Raw genomic sequence first — 13,366 nt, forward strand, 5'->3', positions numbered from 1 at the left:
GGCTCAATTAAAAGTAAGGTTCAAATCTGTTAGTTGAATGCACAGAACAGAAAGAATTTTCACAGAATGCTACTGTGTAGTTTATATTTGAATATATTCCTTTTTCCACTATTACCCTCTTAGCGCTCCGAATGTCCACTTGCATTTTCTACAGAAAGAGTGTTCAGAACTGCGCAATCAAAAGTATGGTTTAACTCTGTTAGCTTAATGAACATATCAGAAATAAGTTTCACACAATTCTTCTGTGTAGTTTTTATTTGAAGATATTATTTTTCCCAATAGAGGCCTCTTAGCGCTCAGAATGTCCAATTGCAGTTTCTACAGAAAGAGTGATTCAGAAAGGCTCAATCAAAAGTAAGGTTCAACTCTGTTAGTTGAATGCACAGAACAGAAAGAAGTTTCATACAATGCTTCTGTGTAGTTTATATTTGAACATATTCTTTTTTCCACTATTACCCACTTAGCGCTACGAATGTCCAGTTGCATTTTCTACAGACAGAGTGTTTCAAAACTGCTCAATCAAAAGTATGGTTTAATTCAGTTAGCTGAATGCTCAGATCAGAAAGAAGTTTCACAGAATGCTTCTGTGTAGTTTATATTTGAATATATTCCTTTTTCCACTACTACTCTCTTAGCGCTCCAAATGTCCAGTTGCATTTTCTACAGAAAGAGTGTTCAGATCTGCTCAATCAAAAGTATGGTTTAACTCTGTTAGCTGAATGCACAGATCAGAAAGAAGTTTCACAGAGTGATTCTGTGTAGTTTATATTTGGAGACATTCCTTTTTCCACTATTACCCTCTTAGCGCTCCGAATCTCCACTTGCATTTTCTACAGAAAGAGTGTTTCAGAACGGCTCAATCAAAACTAAGGTTCAAATCTTTTAGTTGAACAAACAGAACAGAAAGAAGTTTCACACAATTCTTCTGTGTAGTTTTTATTTGTAGACATTCTTTTTCCCAATATAGGCCTCTTAGCGCTCAGAATGTAAAATTGCAGTTTCTACAGAAAGAGTGTTTCAGAACGGCTCAATCAAATGTAAGGTTCAACTCTGTTTGTTGAATGCACAGAACAGAAAGAATTTTCATACAATGCTTCTGTGTAGTTTATATTTGAACATATTCTTTTTTCCACTATTACCCACTTAGCGCTACGAATGTCCAGTTGCATTTTCTACAGACAGAGTGTTTCAAAACTGCTCAATCAAAAGTATGGTTTAACTCTGTTAGCTGAATGCTCAGATCAGAAAGAAGTTTCACAGAATGCTTCTGTGTAGTTTATATTTGAATATATTCCTTTTTCCACTACTACTCTCTTAGCGCTCCAAATGTCCAGTTGCATTTTCTACAGAAAGAGTGTTCAGATCTGCTCAATCAAAAGTATGGTTTAACTCTGTTAGCTGAATGCACAGATCAGAAAGAAGTTTCACAGAATGATTCTGTGTAGTTTATATTTGGAGACATTCCTTTTTCCACTATTACCCTCTTAGCGCTCCGAATCTCCACTTGCATTTTCTACAGAAAGAGTGTTTCAGAACGGATCAATCAAAACTAAGGTTCAACTCTTTTAGTTGAACCAACAGAACAGAAAGAAGTTTCACACAATTCTTCTGTGTAGTTTTTATTTGTAGACATTCTTTTTCCCAATATAGGCCTCTTAGCGCTCAGAATGTCCAATTGCAGTTTCTACAGAAAGAGTGTTTCAGAACGGCTCAATCAAAAGTAAGGTTCAACTCTGTTAGTTGAATGCACAGAACAGAGAGAAGTTTCATACAATGCTTCTGTGTAGTTTATATTTGAACATATTCTTTTTTCCACTATTACCCACTTAGCGCTATGAATGTCCAGTTGCATTTTCTACAGACAGAGTGTTTCAAAACTGCTCAATCAAAAGTATGGTTTAACCCTGTTAGCTGAATGCTCAGATCAGCAAGAAGTTTCACAGAATGCTTCTGTGTAGTTTATATTTGAATATATTCCTTTTTCCACTACTACGCTCTTAGCGCTCCAAATGTCCAGTTGCATTTTCTACAGAAAGAGTGTTCAGATCTGCTCAATCAAAAGTATGGTTTAACTCTGTTAGCTGAATGCACAGATCAGAAAGAAGTTTCACAGAATGATTCTGTGTAGTTTATATTTGGAGACATTCCTTTTTCCACTAGTACCCTCTTAGCGCTCCGAATCTCCACTTGCATTTTCTACAGAAAGAGTGTTTCAGAACGGCTCAATCAAAACTAAAGTTCAACTCTTTTAGTTGAACAAACAGAACAGAAAGAAGTTTCACACAATTCTTCTGTGTAGTTTTTATTTGTAGACATTCTTTTTCCCAATATAGGCCTCTTAGCGCTCAGAATGTCCAATTGCAGTTTCTACAGAAAGAGTGTTTCAGAACGGCTCAATCAAAAGTAAGGTTCAACTCTGTTAGTTGAATGCACAGAACAGAAAGAAGTTTCATACAATTCTTCTGTGTAGTTTATATTTGAACATATTCTTTTTTCCACTATTACCCACTTAGCGCTACGAATGTCCAGTTGCATTTTCTACAGACAGAGTGTTTCAAAACTGCTCAATCAAAAGTATGGTTTAACTCTGTTAGCTGAATGCTCAGATCAGAAAGAAGTTTCACAGATTGCTTCTGTGTAGTTTATATTTGAATATATTCCTTTTTCCACTACTACGCTCTTAGCGCTCCAAATGTCCAGTTGCATTTTCTACACAAAGAGTGTTCAGATCTGCTCAATCAAAAGTATGATTTAACTCTGTTAGCTGAATGCACAGATCAGAAAGATGTTTCACCGAATGATTCTGTGTAGTTTATATTTGAAGACATTCCTTTTTCCACTATTACCCCCTTAGCGCTCCGAATCTCCACTTGCATTTTCTACAAAAAGAGTGTTTCATAACTGCTCAATCAAAAATATGTTTTATCTCAGTTAACTGAATTTACAGATCAGAAATATGTTTCACAGAATGCATCTGTGTAGTTTTTATTTGAAGATATTCTTTTTCCCAATGTAGGCCTCTTAGCGCTTAGCATGTCCAATTGCAGTTTCTACAGAAAGAGTGTTTCACAACGGCTCAATTAAAAGTAAGGTTCAAATCTGTTAGTTGAATGCACAGAACAGAAAGAATTTTCACAGAATGCTACTGTGTAGTTTATATTTGAATATATTCCTTTTTCCACTATCACCCTCTTAGCGCTCCGAATGTCCACTTGCATTTTCTACAGAAAGAGTGTTCAGAACTGCGCAATCAAAAGTATGGTTTAACTCTGTTAGCTTAATGAACATATCAGAAATAAGTTTCACACAATTCTTCTGTGTAGTTTTTATTTGAAGATATTATTTTTCCCAATAGAGGCCTCTTAGCGCTCAGAATGTCCAATTGCAGTTTCTACAGAAAGAGTGTTTCAGAAAGGCTCAATCAAAAGTAAGGTTCAACTCTGTTAGTTGAATGCACAGAACAGAAAGAAGTTTCATACAATGCTTCTGTGTAGTTTATATTTGAACATATTCTTTTTTCCACTATTACCCACTTAGCGCTACGAATGTCCAGTTGCATTTTCTACAGACAGAGTGTTTCAAAACTGCTCAATCAAAAGTATGGTTTAATTCAGTTAGCTGAATGCTCAGATCAGAAAGAAGTTTCACAGAATGCTTCTGTGTAGTTTATATTTGAATATATTCCTTTTTCCACTACTACTCTCTTAGCGCTCCAAATGTCCAGTTGCATTTTCTACAGAAAGAGTGTTCAGATCTGCTCAATCAAAAGTATGGTTTAACTCTGTTAGCTGAATGCACAGATCAGAAAGAAGTTTCACAGAGTGATTCTGTGTAGTTTATATTTGGAGACATTCCTTTTTCCACTATTACCCTCTTAGCGCTCCGAATCTCCACTTGCATTTTCTACAGAAAGAGTGTTTCAGAACGGCTCAATCAAAACTAAGGTTCAACTCTTTTAGTTGAACAAACAGAACAGAAAGAAGTTTCACACAATTCTTCTGTGTAGTTTTTATTTGTAGACATTCTTTTTCCCAATATAGGCCTCTTAGCGCTCAGAATGTCCAATTGCAGTTTCTACAGAAAGAGTGTTTCAGAACGGCTCAATCAAATGTAAGGTTCAACTCTGTTAGTTGAATGCACAGAACAGAAAGAAATTTCATACAATGCTTCTGTGTAGTTTATATTTGAACATATTCTTTTTTCCACTATTACCCACTTAGCGCTACGAATGTCCAGTTGCATTTTCTACAGACAGAGTGTTTCAAAACTGCTCAATCAAAAGTATGGTTTAACTCTGTTAGCTGAATGCTCAGATCAGAAAGAAGTTTCAAAGAATGCTTCTGTGTAGTTTATATTTGAATATATTCCTTTCTCCAGTACTACGCTCTTAGCGCTCCAAATGTCCAGTTGCATTTTCTACAGAAAGAGTGTTAAGATCTGCTCAATCAAAAGTATGGTTTAACTCTGTTAGCTGAATGCACAGATCAGAAAGAAGTTTCACCGAATGATTCTGTGTAGTTTATATTTGAAGACATTCCTTTTTCCACTATTACCCTCTTAGCGCTCCGAATCTCCACTTGCATTTTCTACAAAAAGAGTGTTTCATAACTGCTCAATCAAAAATATGTTTTATCTCTGTTAACTGAATTTACAGATCAGAATTAAGTTTCACAGAATGCATCTGTGTAGTTTTTATTTGAAGATATTCTTTTTCCCAATGTAGGCCTCTTAGCGCTTAGCATGTCCAATTGCAGTTTCTACAGAAAGAATGTTTCAGAACGGCTCAATCATAAGTAAGGTTCAACTCTGTTAGTTGAATGCACAGAACAGAAAGAATTTTCACAGAATGCTACTGTGTAGTTTATATTTGAATATATTCCTTTTTCCACTATTACCCTCTTAGCGCTCCGAATGTCCACTTGCATTTTCTACAGAAAGAGTGTTCAGAACTGCGCAATCAAAAGTATGGTTTAACTCTGTTAGTTTAATGAACATATCAGAAATAAGTTTCACACAATGCTTCTGTGTAGTTTTTATTTGAAGATATTTTTTCTCCCAATATAGGCCTCTTAGCGCTCAGAATGTCCAATTGCAGTTTCTACAGAAAGAGTGTTTCAGAAACGCTCAATCAAAACTAAGGTTCAACTCTGTTAGTTGAATGCACAGAACAGAAAGTAATTTCATACAATGCTTCTGTGTAGTTTATATTTGAACATATTCTTTTTTCCACTATTACCCACTTGGCGCTACGAATGTCCAGTTGCATTTTCTACAGACAGAGTGTTTCAAAACTGCTCACTCAAAAGTATGGTTTAACTCTGTTAGCTGAATGCTCAGATCAGAAAGAAGTTTCACAGAATGTTTCTGTGTAGTTTATATTTGAATATATTCCTTTTTCCACTACTACTCTCTTAGCGCTCCAAATGTCCAGTTGCATTTTCTACAGAAAGAGTGTTCAGATCTGCTCAATCAAAAGTATGTTTTAACTCTGTTAGCTGAATGCACAGATCAGAAAGAAGTTTCACAGAATGATTCTGTGTAGTTTATATTTGGAGACTTTCCTTTTTCCACTATTACCCTCTTAGCGCTCCGAATCTCCACTTGCATTTTCTACAGAAAGAGTGTTTCAGAACGGCTCAATCAAAACTAAAGTTCAACTCTTTTAATGAACAAACAGAACAGAAAGAAGTCTCACACAATTCTTCTGTGTAGTTTTTATTTGTAGACATTCTTTTTCCCAATATAGGCCTCTTAGCGCTCATAATGTCCAATTGCAGTTTCTACAGAAAGAGTGTTTCAGAACGGCTCAATCAAAAGTAAGGTTCAACTCTGTTAGTTGAATGCACAGAACAGAAAGAAGTTTCATACAATGCTTCTGTGTAATTTATATTTGAACATATTCTATTTTCCACTATTACCCACTTAGCGCTACGAATGTCCAGTTGCATTTTCTACAGACAGAGTGTTTCAAAACTGCTCAATCAAAAGTATGGTTTAACTCTGTTAGCTGAATGCTCAGATAAGAAAGAAGTTTCACAGAATGCTTCTGTGTAGTTTATATTTGAATATATTCCTTTTTCCACCACTTCGCTCTCAGCGCTCCAAATGTCCAGTTGCATTTTCTACACAAAGAGTGTTCAGATCTGCTCAATCAAAAGTATGGTTTAACTCTGTTAGCTGAATGAACAGATCAGAAAGAAGTTTCACCGAATGATTCTGTGTAGTTTATATTTGAAGACATTCCTTTTTCCACTATTACCCTCTTAGCGCTCCGAATCTCCACTTTCATTTTCTACAAAAAGAGTGTTTCATAACTGCTCAATCAAAAATATGTTTTATCTCTGTTAACTGAATTTACAGATCAGAAATAAGTTTCACAGAATGCATCTGTGTAGTTTTTATTTGAAGATATTCTTTTTCCCAATGTAGGCCTCTTAGCGCTTAGCATGTCCAATTGCAGTTTCTACAGAAAGAGTGTTTCAGAACGGCTCAATTAAAAGTAAGGTTCAACTCTGTTAGTTGAATGCACAGAACAGAAAGAATTTTCACAGAATGCTACTGTGTAGTTTATATTTGAATATATTCCTTTTTCCACTATTACCCTCTTAGCGCTCCGAATGTCCACTTGCATTTTCTACAGAAAGAGTGTTCAGAACTGTGCAATCAAAAGTATGGTTTAACTCTGTCAGCTTAATGAACATATCAGAAATAAGTTTCACACAATGCTTCTGTGTAGTTTTTATTTGAAGATATTATTTTTCCCAATAGAGGCCTCTTAGCGCTCAGAATGTCCAATTGCAGTTTCTACAGAAAGAGTGTTTCAGAAAGGCTCAATCAAATGTAAGGTTCAACTCTGTTAGTTGAATGCACAGAACAGAAAGAAGTTTCATACAATGCTTCTGTGTAGTTTATATTTGAACATATTCTTTTTTCCACTGTTACCCACTTAGCGCTACGAATGTCCAGTTGCATTTTCTACAGACAGAGTGTTTCAAAACTGCTCAATCAAAAGTATGGTTTAACTCTGTTAGCTGAATGCTCAGATCAGAAAGAAGTTTCACAGAATGCTTCTGTGTAGTTTATATTTGAATATATTCCTTTTTCCACTACTACTCTCTTAGCGCTCCAAATGTCCAGTTGCATTTTCTACAGAAAGAGTGTTCAGATCTGCTCAATCAAAAGTATGGTTTAACTCTGTTAGCTGAATGCACAGATCAGAAAGAAGTTTCACAGAATGATTCTGTGTAGTTTATATTTGGAGACATTCCTTTTTCCACTATTACCCTCTTAGCGCTCCGAATCTCCACTTGCATTTCCTACAGAAAGAGTGTTTCAGAACGGCTCAATCAAAACTAAGGTTCAACTCTTTTAGTTGAACAAACAGAACAGAAAGAAGTTTCACACAATTCTTCTGTGTAGTTTTTATTTGTAGACATTCTTTTTCCCAATATAGGCCTCTTAGCGCTCAGAATGTCCAATTGCAGTTTCTAGAGAAAGAGAGTTTCAGAACGGCTCAATCAAAAGTAAGGTTCAACTCTGTTAGTTGAATGCACAGAACCGAAAGAAGTTTCATACAATGCTTCTGTGTAGTTTATATTTGAACATATTCTTTTTTCCACTATTACCCACTTAGCGCTACGAATGTCCAGTTGCATTTTCTACAGACAGAGTGTTTCAAAACTGCTCAATCAAAAGTATGGTTTAATTCTGTTAGCTGAATGCTCAGATCAGAAAGAAGTTTCACAGAATGCTTCTGTGTAGTTTATATTTGAATATATTCCTTTATCCACTACTACTCTCTTAGCGCTCCAAATGTCCAGTTGCATTTTCTACAGAAAGAGTGTTCAGATCTGCTCAATCAAAAGTATGGTTTAACTCTGTTAGCTGAATGCACAGATCAGAAAGAAGTTTCACAGAATGATTCTGTGTAGTTTATATTTGGAGACATTCCTTTTTCCACTAATACCCTCTTAGCGCTCCGAATCTCCACTTGCATTTTCTACAGAAAGAGTGTTTCAGAACGTCTCAATCAAAACTAAAGTTCGACTCTTTTAATGAACAAACAGAACAGAAAGAAGTTTCACACAATTCTTCTGTGTAGTTTTTATTTGTAGACATTCTTTTTCCCAATATAGGCCTCTTAGCGCTCAGAATGTCCAATTGCAGTTTCTACAGAAAGTGTGTTTCAGAACGGCTCAATCAAAAGTAAGGTTCAACTCTGTTAGTTGAATGCACAGAACAGAAAGAAGTTTCATACAATGCTTCTGTGTAGTTTATATTTGAACATATTCTTTTTTCAACTATTACCCACTTAGCGCTACGAATGTCCAGTTGCATTTTCTACAGACAGAGTGTTTCAAAACTGCTCAATCAAAAGTATGGTTTAACTCTGTTAGCTGAATGCTCAGATCAGAAAGAAGTTTCACAGAATGCTTCTGTGTAGTTTATATTTGAATATATTCCTTTTTCCACCACTTCGCTCTTAGCGCTCCAAATGTCCAGTTGCATTTTCTACACAAAGAGTGTTCAGATCTGCTCAATCAAAAGTATGGTTTAACTCTGTTAGCTGAATGAACAGATCAGAAAGACATTTCACCGAATGATTCTGTGTAGTTTATATTTGAAGACATTACTTTTTCCACTATTACCCTCTTAGCGCTCCGAATCTCCACTTGCATTTTCTACAAAAAGAGTGTTTCATAACTGCTCAATCAAAAATATGTTTTATCTCTGTTAACTGAATTTACAGATCAGAAATAAGTTTCACAGAATGCATCTGTGTAGTTTTTATTTGAAGATATTCTTTTTCCCAATGTAGGCCTCTTAGCGCTTAGCATGTCCAATTGCAGTTTCTACAGAAAGAGTGTTTCAGAACGGCTCAATTAAAAGTAAGGTTCAACTCTGTTAGTTGAATGCACAGAACAGAAAGAATTTTCACAGAATGCTACTGTGTAGTTTATATTTGAATATATTCCTTTTTCCACTATTACCCTCTTAGCGCTCCGAATGTCCACATGCATTTTCTACAGAAAGAGTGTTCAGAACTGCGCAATCAAAAGTATGGTTTAACTCTGTTAGCTTAATGAACATATCAGAAATAAGTTTCACACAATGCTTCTGTGTAGTTTTTATTTGAAGATATTATTTTTCCCAATAGAGGCCTCTTAGCGCTCAGAATGTCCAATTGCAGTTTCTACAGAAAGAGTGTTTCAGAAAGGCTCAATCAAATGTAAGGTTCAACTCTGTTAGTTGAATGCACAGAACAGAAAGAAGTTTTATACAATGCTTCTGTGTAGTTTATATTTGAACATATTCTTTTATCCACTGTTACCCACTTAGCGCTACGAATGTCCAGTTGCATTTTCTACAGACAGAGTGTTTCAAAACTGCTCAATCAAAGTATGGTTTAACTCTGTTAGCTGAATGCTCAGATCAGAAAGAAGTTTCACAGAATGCTTCTGTGTAGTTTATATTTGAATATATTCCTTTTTCCACTACTACTCTCTTAGCGCTCCAAATGTCCAGTTGCATTTTCTACAGAAAGAGTGTTCAGATCTGCTCAATCAAAAGTATGGTTTAACACTGTTAGCTGAATGCACAGATCAGAAAGAAATTTCACAGAATGATTCTGTGTAGTTTATATTTGGAGACATTCCTTTTTCCACTATTACCCTCTTAGCGCTCCGAATCTCCACTTGCATTTTCTACAGAAATAGTGTTTCAGAACGGCTCAATCAAAACTAAGGATCAACTCTTTTAGTTGAACAAACAGAACAGAAAGAAGTTTCACACAATTCTTCTGTGTAGTTTTTATTTGTAGACATTCTTTTTCCCAATATAGGCCTCTTAGCGCTCAGAATGTCCAATTGCAGTTTCTACAGAAAGAGAGTTTCAGAACGGCTCAATCAAATGTAAGGTTCAACTCTGTTAGTTGAATGCACAGAACCGAAAGAAGTTTCATACAATGCTTCTGTGTAGTTTATATTTGAACATATTCTTTTTTCCACTATTACCCACTTAGCGCTACGAATGTCCAGTTGCATTTTCTACAGACAGAGTGTTTCAAAACTGCTCAATCAAAAGTATGGTTTAACTCTGTTAGCTGAATGCTCAGATCAGAAAGAAATTTCACAGAATGCTTCTGTGTAGTTTATATTTGAATATATTCCTTTTTCCACTACTACTCTCTTAGCGCTCCAAATGTCCAGTTGCATTTTCTACAGAAAGAGTGTTCAGATCTGCTCAATCAAAAGTATGGTTTAACTCTGTTAGCTGAATGCACAGATCAGAAAGAAGTTTCACAGAATGATTCTGTGTAGTTTATATTTGGAGACATTCCTTTTTCCACTAGTACCCTCTTAGCGCTCCGAATCTCCACTTGCATTTTCTACAGAAAGAGTGTTTCAGAACGGCTCAATCAAAACTAAAGTTCAACTCTTTTAATGAACAAACAGAACAGAAAGAAATTTCACACCATACTTCTGTGTAGTTTTTATTTGTAGACATTCTTTTTCCCAATATAGGCCTCTTAGCGCTCAGAATGTCCAATTGCAGTTTCTACAGAAAGAGTGTTTCAGAACGGCTCAATCAAAAGTAAGGTTCAACTCTGTTAGTTGAATGCACAGAACAGAAAGATGTTTCATACAATGCTTCTGTGTAGTTTATATTTGAACATATTCTTTTTTCCACTATTACCCACTTAGCGCTACGAATGTCCAGTTGCATTTTCTACAGACAGAGTGTTTCAAAACTGCTCAATCAAAAGTATGGTTTAACTCTGTTAGCTGAATGTTCAGATCAGAAAGAAGTTTCACAGAATGCTTCTGTGTAGTTTATATTTGAATATATTCCTTTTTCCACCACTTCGCTCTTAGCGCTCCAAATGTCCAGTTGCATTTTCTACACAAAGAGTGTTCAGATCTGCTCAATCAAAAGTATGGTTTAACTCTGTTAGCTGAAAGAACAGATCAGAAAGAAGTTTCACCGAATGATTCTGTGTAGTTTATATTTGAAGACATTCCTTTTTCCACTATTACCCTCATAGCGCTCCGAATCTCCACTTTCATTTTCTACAAAAAGAGTGTTTCATAACTGCTCAATCAAAAATATGTTTTATCTCTGTTAACTGAATTTACAGATCAGAAATAAGTTTCACAGAATGCATCTGTGTAGTTTTTATTTGAAGATATTCTTTTTCCCAATGTAGGCCTCTTAGCGCTTAGCATGTCCAATTGCAGTTTCTACAGAAAGAGTGTTTCAGAACGGCTCAATTAAAAGTAAGGTTCAACTCTGTTAGTTGAATGCACAGAACAGAAAGAATTTTCACAGAATGCTACTGTGTAGTTTATATTTGAATATATTCCTTTTTCCACTATTACCCTCTTAGCGCTCCGAATGTCCACTAGCATTTTCTACAGAAAGAGTGTTCAGAACTGCGCAATCAAAAGTATGGTTTAACTCTGTTAGCTTAATGAACATATCAGAAATAAGTTTCACACAATGCTTCTGTGTAGTTTTTATTTGAAGATATTATTTTTCCCAATAGAGGCCTCTTAGCGCTCAGAATGTCCAATTGCAGTTTCTACAGAAAGAGTGTTTCAGAAAGGCTCAATCAAAAGTAAGGTTCAACTCTGTTAGTTGAATGCACAGAACAGAAAGAAGTTTCATACAATGCTTCTGTGTAGTTTATATTTGAACATATTCTTTTTTCCACTGTTACCCACTTAGCGCTACGAATGTCCAGTTGCATTTTCTACAGACAGAGTGTTTCAAAACTGCTCAATCAAAAGTATGGTTTAACTCTGTTAGCTGAATGCTCAGATCAGAAAGAAGTTTCACAGAATGCTTCTGTGTAGTTTATATTTGAATATATTCCTTTTTCCACTACTACTCTCTTAGCGCTCCAAATGTCCAGTTGCATTTTCTACAGAAAGAGTGTTCAGATCTGCTCAATCAAAAGTATGGTTTAACTCTGTTAGCTGAATGCACAGATCAGAAAGAAGTTTCACAGAATGATTCTGTGTAGTTTATATTTGGAGACATTCCTTTTTCCACTATTACCCTCTTAGCGCTCCGAATCTCCACTTGCATTTTCTACAAAAAGAGTGTTTCATAACTGCTCAATCAAAAATATGTTTTATCTCTGTTAACTGAATTTACAGATCAGAAATAAGTTTCACAGAATGCATCTGTGTAGTTTTTATTTGAAGATATTCTTTTTCCCAATGTAGGCCTCTTAGCGCTTAGCATGTCCAATTGCAGTTTCTACAGAAAGAGTGTTTCAGAACGGCTCAATTAAAAGTAAGGTTCAACTCTGTTAGTTGAATGCACAGAACAGAAAGAATTTTCACAGAATGCAACTGTGTAGTTTATATTTGAATATATTCCTTTTTCCACTATTACCCTCTTAGCGCTCCGAATGTCCACTTGCATTTTCTACAGAAAGAGTGTTCAGAACTGCGCAATCAAAAGTATGGTTTAACTCTGTTAGCTTAATGAACATATCAGAAATAAGTTTCACACAATGCTTCTGTGTAGTTTTTATTTGAAGATATTATTTTTCCCAATAGAGTCCTCTTAGCGCTCAGAATGTCCAATTGCAGTTTCTACAGAAAGAGTGTTTCAGAAAGGCTCAATCAAAACTAAGGTTCAACTCTGTTAGTTGAATGCACAGAACAGAAAGAAATTTCATACAATGCTTCTGTGTAGTTTATATTTGAACATATTCTTTTTTCCACTATTACCCACTTGGCGCTACGAATGTCCAGTTGCATTTTCTACAGACAGAGTGTTTCAAAACTGCTCAATCAAAAGTATGGTTTAAATCTGTTAGCTGAATGCTCAGATCAGAAAGAAGTTTCACAGAATGCTTCTGTGTAGTTTATATTTGAATATATTCCTTTTTCCACTACTACTCTCTTAGCGCTCCAAATGTCCAGTTGCATTTTCTACAGAAAGAGTGTTCAGATCTGCTCAATCAAAAGTATGGTTTAACTCTGTTACCTGAATGCACAGATCAGAAAGAAGTTTCACAGAATGATTCTGTGTAGTTTATATTTGGAGACATTACTTTTTCCACTATTACCCTTTTAGCGCTCCGAATGTCCACTTGCATTTTCTACAGAAAGAGTGTTTCAGAACGGCTCAATCAAACTAAGGTTCAACTCTTTTAGTTGAACAAACAGAACAGAAAGAAGTTTCACACAATTCTTCTGTGTAGTTTTTATTTGTAGACATTCTTTTTCCCAATATAGGCCTCTTAGCGCTCAGAATGTCCAATTGCAGTTTCTACAGAAAGAGTGTTTCAGAACGGCTCAATCAAAAGTAAGGTTCAACTCTGTTAGTTGAATGCACAGAACAGAAAGTA

Source organism: Symphalangus syndactylus, chromosome 20 (genome assembly GCF_028878055.3).
Source record: "Symphalangus syndactylus isolate Jambi chromosome 20, NHGRI_mSymSyn1-v2.1_pri, whole genome shotgun sequence".
Classification (NCBI taxonomy): Eukaryota; Metazoa; Chordata; class Mammalia; order Primates; family Hylobatidae; genus Symphalangus; species Symphalangus syndactylus.